Raw genomic sequence first — 7234 nt, 5'->3', positions numbered from 1 at the left:
GGACGGACGGACAGACGGACGGACGGACGGAAGGATGGGTGGACGGACGGACGGACGGAAGGATGGGTGGACGGACGGACGGACGGAAGGATGGGTGGACGGACGGATGGGTGGGTGGACGGACGGAAGGAAGGATGGGTGGACGGACGGACGGAAGGATGGGTGGACGGACGGATGGAAGGATGGGTGGACGGAAGGATGGGTGGACGGACGGACGGATGGGTGGACGGACGGACGGATGGGTGCACGGACGGACGGACGGACGGAAGGGCGGACGGACGGACGGAAGGGCGGACGGACGGACGGAAGGAAGGAAGGGTGGACGGACGGAAGTAAGTAAGTATGGGTGGACGGACGGAAGGAAGTAAGTACATTTCTGTGGCTTGTGGCAATAATATAGAATTGTACATGATCAAAGTTGATTTTAGCTTGGGTTTTACATTATAAGAAAGAAAGACTGACAGTGACACATTAGGTTGGTTACAAATTGGTTCAACTTATTCACATCTGTAAAATACAGGCCTAGGTGATATCTCTGGGAGTGGTTTTGATGTATTACATGTTGCTTTATTTTTGCATGGTGAGACTGACATTTACATGGAATTGCCCTATGGGTGGACGGACGGACGGAAGTAAGTATGGGTGGACGGACAGAAGGAAGGAAGTATGGGTGGACGGACGGAAGTAAGTAAGTATGGGTGGACAGACGGAAGGAAGGAAGCGCGGGCAGACGGAAGGAAGGGCGGACGGACGGACGGACGGACGGGCGGGCGGGCGGAAGGAAGGAAGGAAGCGCGGGCGGACGGAAGGAAGGAAGGAAGCGCGGGCAGACGGAAGGAAGGAAGGAGGCACGGGCGGACGGAAGGAAGGAAGGAGGCACGGGCGGACGGAAGGAAGGAAGGAGGCACGGGCGGACGGAAGGAAGGAAGGAGGCACGGGCGGACGGAAGGAAGCATGGGTGGATGGGCAGAAGGACGCATGGGCGGATGGGCAGAAGGAAGCATGGGCGGAAGGAAGGAAGGAAGCGTGGGCGGATGGACGGAAGGGAGGAAGGAAGCGTGGGCAGATGGACGGAAGGGAGGAAGGAAGCGTGGGCAGATGGACGGAAGGGAGGAAGGAAGCGTGGGCGGATGGAAAGAGGAAGGAAGGAAGCATGGGCAGATGGATGGAAGGAAGTATGGGCGGATGGAAGGAAGGATGGACGGAAGGAAGTATGGACGGAAGGAAGGATGGATGGGTGGATGGACAGAAGGAAGTATGGACGGAAGGAAGGAAGGAAGGAAGGAAGGAAGGAAGGAAGGAAGGAAGGAAGTATGGGTGGATGGACGGAAGGAAGCATGGGCGGATGGAAGGAAGTAAGGAAGTATGGGTGGACAGAAGGAAGGATGGGTGGAAGGAAGGAAGGAAGGAAGGAAGGAAGGAAGTATGGGTGGACGGAAGGAAGGAAGGAAGGAAGGAAGGAAGGAAGGAAGGGCGGATGGAAAGAAGCATGGGCGGATGGAAGGAAGGAAGGAAGGAAGCATGGGCAGATGGAAGGAAGGAAGGAAGGAAGCGCGTGCGGGCGGACGGAAGGAAGGACGGAAGCGCGGGCGGATGGACGGAAGGGCAGGCGGGCGGACGGACGGAAGGGCGGGCGGGCGGACGGACGGAAGGGCGGGCGGGCGGACGGACGGAAGGGCGGGCGGGCGGACGGACGGGCAGGCGGACAGAAGGACGCACGGGCGGACGGACGGAAGGAAGGACGGGCGGACGGACGGACGGAAGGAAGGACGGGCGGGCGGGCGTACGGAAGGAAGGGCGGGCGGACGGAAGGAAGGACGGGCGGGCGGACGGAAGGAAGGACGGGCGGGCGGGCGGACGGGCGGATGGAAGGACGGGCGGGCAGGCGGAAGGAAGGAAGGACGGGCGGGCGGAAGGAAGGAAGGACGGGCGGAAGGAAGGATGGATGGGCGGAAGGAAGGACGGACGGGTGGATGGACGGAAGGAAGGAAGGAAGGACGGGTGGACGGAAGGACGGGTGGACGGACGGACGGAAGGAAGGACGGGTGGACGGACGGACGGACGGAAGCTAGGACGGGTGGACGGACGGACGGAAGGAAGGATGGGTGGACGGACGGATGGACGGACGTATGGGTGGATGGAAGGAAGGAAGGAAGGAAGGGTGGATGGAAGGAAGGAAGGAAGGGTGGATGGAAGGAAGGAAGGACGTATGGGTGGATGGAAGGACGTATGGGTGGATGGAAGGAAGGAAGGAAGGAAGGGTGGATGGAAGGAAGGAAGGAAGGAAGGAAGGATGTATGGGTGGATGGATGGAAGGAAGGAAGGAAGGAAGGAAGGAAGGAAGGAAGTATGGGTGGATGGAAGGAAGGAAGTATGGGTGGATGGAAGGAAGGAAGGAAGTATGGGTGGAAGGAAGGAAGGAAGTATGGGTGGATGGAAGGAAGGAAGGAAGGAAGGAAGTATGGTGGATGGAAGGAAGGAAGTATGGGTGGATGGAAGGAAGGAAGGAAGTATGGGTGGATGGAAGGAAGTATGGGTGGATGGAAGGAAGGAAGGAAGGAAGGAAGGAAGGAAGTATGGGTGGGTGGAAGGAAGGAAGGACGTATGGGTGGATGGAAGGAAGGAAGGACGGGTGGACGGACGGACGGACGGAAGCTAGGACGGGTGGACGGACGGACGGAAGGAAGGATGGGTGGACGGACGGATGGACGGACGTATGGGTGGATGGAAGGAAGGAAGGAAGGGTGGATGGAAGGAAGGAAGGAAGGGTGGATGGAAGGAAGGAAGGACGTATGGGTGGATGGAAGGACGTATGGGTGGATGGAAGGAAGGAAGGAAGGGTGGATGGAAGGAAGGAAGGAAGGAAGGAAGGAAGGAAGGAAGGAAGGAAGGATGTATGGGTGGATGGATGGAAGGAAGGAAGGAAGGAAGGAAGGAAGGAAGTATGGGTGGATGGAAGGAAGGAAGTATGGGTGGATGGAAGGAAGGAAGGAAGTATGGGTGGAAGGAAGGAAGGAAGTATGGGTGGATGGAAGGAAGGAAGGAAGGAAGGAAGTATGGTGGATGGAAGGAAGGAAGTATGGGTGGATGGAAGGAAGGAAGGAAGTATGGGTGGATGGAAGGAAGGAAGGAAGTATGGGTGGATGGAAGGAAGTATGGGTGGATGGAAGGAAGGAAGGAAGGAAGGAAGTATGGGTGTGTGGAAGGAAGGAAGGACGTATGGGTGGATGGAAGGAAGGAAGGAAGGATGGGTGGATGGAAGGAAGGAAGGACGTATGGGTGGATGGAAGGAAGGAAGGAAGGAAGGAAGGAAGGGTGGATGGAAGGAAGGAAGGACGTATGGGTGGATGGAAGGAAGGAAGGAAGGAAGGAAGGAAGGAAGGGTGGATGGAAGGAAGGAAGGGTGGATGGAAGGAAGGAAGTATGGGTGGATGGAAGGAAGTATGGGTGGATGGAAGGAAGGAAGGAAGGAAGGAAGGAAGTATGGGTGGATGGAAGGAAGGAAGGAAGTATGGTGGATGGAAGGAAGGAAGTATGGGTGGATGGAAGGAAGGAAGGAAGTATGGGTGGATGGAAGGAAGTATGGGTGGATGGAAGGAAGGAAGGAAGGAAGGAAGGAAGGAAGGAAGTATGGGTGGGTGGAAGGAAGGAAGGACGTATGGGTGGATGGAAGGAAGGAAGGACGGGTGGACGGACGGACGGACGGAAGCTAGGACGGGTGGACGGACGGACGGAAGGAAGGATGGGTGGACGGACGGATGGACGGACGTATGGGTGGATGGAAGGAAGGAAGGAAGGGTGGATGGAAGGAAGGAAGGAAGGGTGGATGGAAGGAAGGAAGGACGTATGGGTGGATGGAAGGACGTATGGGTGGATGGAAGGAAGGAAGGAAGGGTGGATGGAAGGAAGGAAGGAAGGAAGGAAGGAAGGATGTATGGGTGGATGGATGGAAGGAAGGAAGGAAGGAAGGAAGGAAGGAAGTATGGGTGGATGGAAGGAAGGAAGTATGGGTGGATGGAAGGAAGGAAGGAAGTATGGGTGGAAGGAAGGAAGGAAGTATGGGTGGATGGAAGGAAGGAAGGAAGGAAGGAAGTATGGTGGATGGAAGGAAGGAAGTATGGGTGGATGGAAGGAAGGAAGGAAGTATGGGTGGATGGAAGGAAGTATGGGTGGATGGAAGGAAGGAAGGAAGGAAGGAAGGAAGGAAGGAAGTATGGGTGGGTGGAAGGAAGGAAGGACGTATGGGTGGATGGAAGGAAGGAAGGAAGGATGGGTGGATGGAAGGAAGGAAGGACGTATGGGTGGATGGAAGGAAGGAAGGAAGGAAGGAAGGAAGGGTGGATGGAAGGAAGGAAGGACGTATGGGTGGATGGAAGGAAGGAAGGAAGGAAGGGTGGATGGAAGGAAGGAAGGGTGGATGGAAGGAAGGAAGTATGGGTGGATGGAAGGAAGTATGGGTGGATGGAAGGAAGGAAGGAAGGAAGTATGGGTGGATGGAAGGAAGGAAGGAAGTATGGGTGGATGGATGGAAGGAAGGAAGTATGGGTGGATGGAAGGAAGGAAGGAAGGAAGTATGGGTGGATGGAAGGAAGGAAGGAAGGAAGGATGGGTGGATGGAAGGAAGTATGGGTGGATGGAAGGAAGTATGGGTGGATGGAAGGAAGGAAGGAAGGAAGGAAGGAAGGAAGTATGGGTGGATGGATGGAAGGAAGGAAGGAAGGAAGGAAGTATGGGTGGATGGATGGAAGGAAGGAAGTATGGGTGGATGGAAGGAAGGAAGGAAGGAAGGAAGGAAGTATGGGTGGATGGAAGGAAGGAAGGAAGGAAGGAAGTATGGGTGGATGGAAGGAAGGAAGGAAGGAAGGAAGGAAGTATGGGTGGATGGAAGGAAAAGGAAGAGAGAGATTACATTATTTTACCAAGACATTTAATTAAAGAAAATCACCAAACAGTTGTTAAAAATTCAAACCCAAAGTGGTGTGTTGAGCTGTCAGTCCGGTCTCTGGCTCTTTAGTGTCTGTGTAAATGTTTCTGTGAAACTGCAGACAGTCGCGTGCGCTGAACTCACCTCGCTCTCTGCGTAAAGCGCTGCATGTCCGCGCTGGTGTTCCGCTTCCTCATCAGCGCCCGAACGATCAGGAAACACGCTCACAAATAAACTGACTCTTACAGCTAATTATTCACAAAGGCACCCCACAATCGTTGCATATATTTTTTTAATTGACGTTAGATTATTAATGCTCATCTTAAACGCTGTTCCTAGTGACTGTTTTCTGCTGTTTATTTCTACAGCAGCTAATAAACAAACACTAACACGGAAAAAGTTTTCAGTAACTCAACTCGCTGAATAAGTCAGCTGCTAGCAAAACTAAAAACTAAAAAATCCTGCCTACGTTGCGATGATAACAAGCAGATTGTACTTAGATATCATTTTTTAAAAATAATACACAACTTGGGTCAAATGAAAAATGTTCTGTAACTGTACAAAACATTACTAGTTCAAAATAAACTTCAGCCAGTTATCCTGGTGAGAGTGAAGCCTGCGACAATGGCATGAACTCAGCCTTTTCCAAAGTAAAAGATCAGCTCAACAATTATGCTGTTTGACATTATTTCAAAGCCATTTATTACAAACCTGACAAATATCAGATGGACACATATACTGTTCAACCCTGTTCACACTTTTCCACATAAGAATGCATTTAAAATAGATTGCTCAAACTACTTTAGTAACTTTACCTACTATTTCCTATCTGGATTGCATCCTGGGGCGGCACGTTGGTGTAGTGGTTAGCGCTGTCGCCTCACAGCAAGAAGGTCCTGGGTTCGAGCCCCGGGGCCGGCGAGGGCCTTTCTGTGTGGAGTTTGCATGTTCTCCCCGTGTCCGCATGGGTTTCCTCCGGGTGCTCCGGTTTCCCCCACAGTCCAAAGACATGCAGGTTAGGTTAACTGGTGACTCTAAATTGACCGTAGGTGTGAGTGTGAATGGTTGTCTGTGTCTATGTGTCAGCCCTGTGATGACCTGGTGACTTGTCCAGGGTGTACCCCACCTTTCGCCCGTAGTCAGCTGGGATAGGCTCCAGCTTGCCTGCGACCCTGTAGAAGGATAAAGCGGCTAGAGATAATGAGATGAGATGAGATTGCATCCTTGTAAGTTTTTAGCCATGTGTAGTCTAGGGTGACCAGATTTCCCTAGTCTCAAACCGGGACACTTTTGTGCACGCACACCTTTTTTTTTTACGTAAACGTGACACTCAGAGAGGTGCTCTTATCATTTTGTTGAAGCTCACATTTATCAACATCTCACATGAAATAAAACAAACAGGCATTTTGTTATCTAGTAGCATAGCGGTATACAGATCAGTTAAATTATGGTCAGACAACAGATTTTGTAATGGCTGAGAATAGGCCAGGCTATGTCCATAGGCCAAATTTAAACTGATTTATTTCACCTGTTTGTGAGAACACCAAGAAGAATGCATTATGCACATGCAGGCTATAGCTCTAAAATTGTACGCACTATAGCATGAACTTAAAAAGTAGATATGTGACCTCAACATAGCCTAGGTCAGAATCAACCTTACTAACCATTCCCCACAACTGAATGAATAAAGCAAGATCTGTACAAAAGTGAACACTTTAATGGAAGCTGCAACAAGCTGTTCAACACAGCAATATGGCCAAACTGTCAGAATGGTATGTTAAACAGAAACAAAAAAGAGACAAGTGATTTGAGAATATATACTACAGAAGCCGAGAGAGGATATAATACTTTTTTTTAAATTCACCTTATTATCCCGAGATAACGGCATAATTAATTCAGGATCTCGAGAAAACAACACAACTAATTCGAGATCTCGAGAAAACAAAACCGTTATTTCATGATCTTGAGTAAACAGCTGAGAAATGGTTCATTCAGGTACGCCGAGACTTGTGATATGCTGACTTTGGGGCTATTTCTCATTCTGTATAGACGCAACTTTGGTCATTAGAATGTCTGGAATAATCAATCACCTACAGTAATAAGGCAATATTTTGATCAGGGGTTGACACAGGGAGGGATTGCATTAAGTCTTTTAATGAGGGATAATTTCAAAATTAGTCCGCGGCACCTCCGCAGAAGACTGGCCCGGCTTCGTCTCTACCGACGGAGATACAGTGATCTAGCTGAGATCATGAAATAATTGTTTTGTTTTCTCGAGATCTCGGAATAACGATTTTGTTTTCTCGAGAT

General features: G+C 51.2%; 1 protein-coding gene across 2 annotated transcripts in view; it reads right to left on the bottom strand.

The window, feature by feature from the left end:
• The window catches only part of phtf1 (putative homeodomain transcription factor 1), a 36740-nt gene extending 31203 nt beyond the window's left edge, over positions 1-5537 (bottom strand). The window contains exon 1 of one of the 2 annotated variants that reach the window (XM_060910896.1): positions 5069-5537. The gene's annotated coding sequence lies outside the window, so the exon portion shown is untranslated. The remainder of the gene's footprint in view (positions 1-5068) is intronic. The other variant, XM_060910895.1, reaches the window with a different exon arrangement.
• Positions 5538-7234: the final 1697 nt, after the last annotated feature.

This window comes from Neoarius graeffei, chromosome 26 (assembly GCF_027579695.1).
Source record: "Neoarius graeffei isolate fNeoGra1 chromosome 26, fNeoGra1.pri, whole genome shotgun sequence".
NCBI classification, from domain to species: domain Eukaryota; kingdom Metazoa; phylum Chordata; class Actinopteri; order Siluriformes; family Ariidae; genus Neoarius; species Neoarius graeffei.
Note: the sequence above shows the minus strand (reverse complement) of the source record. Positions and strands in the feature narration are given on the sequence as shown.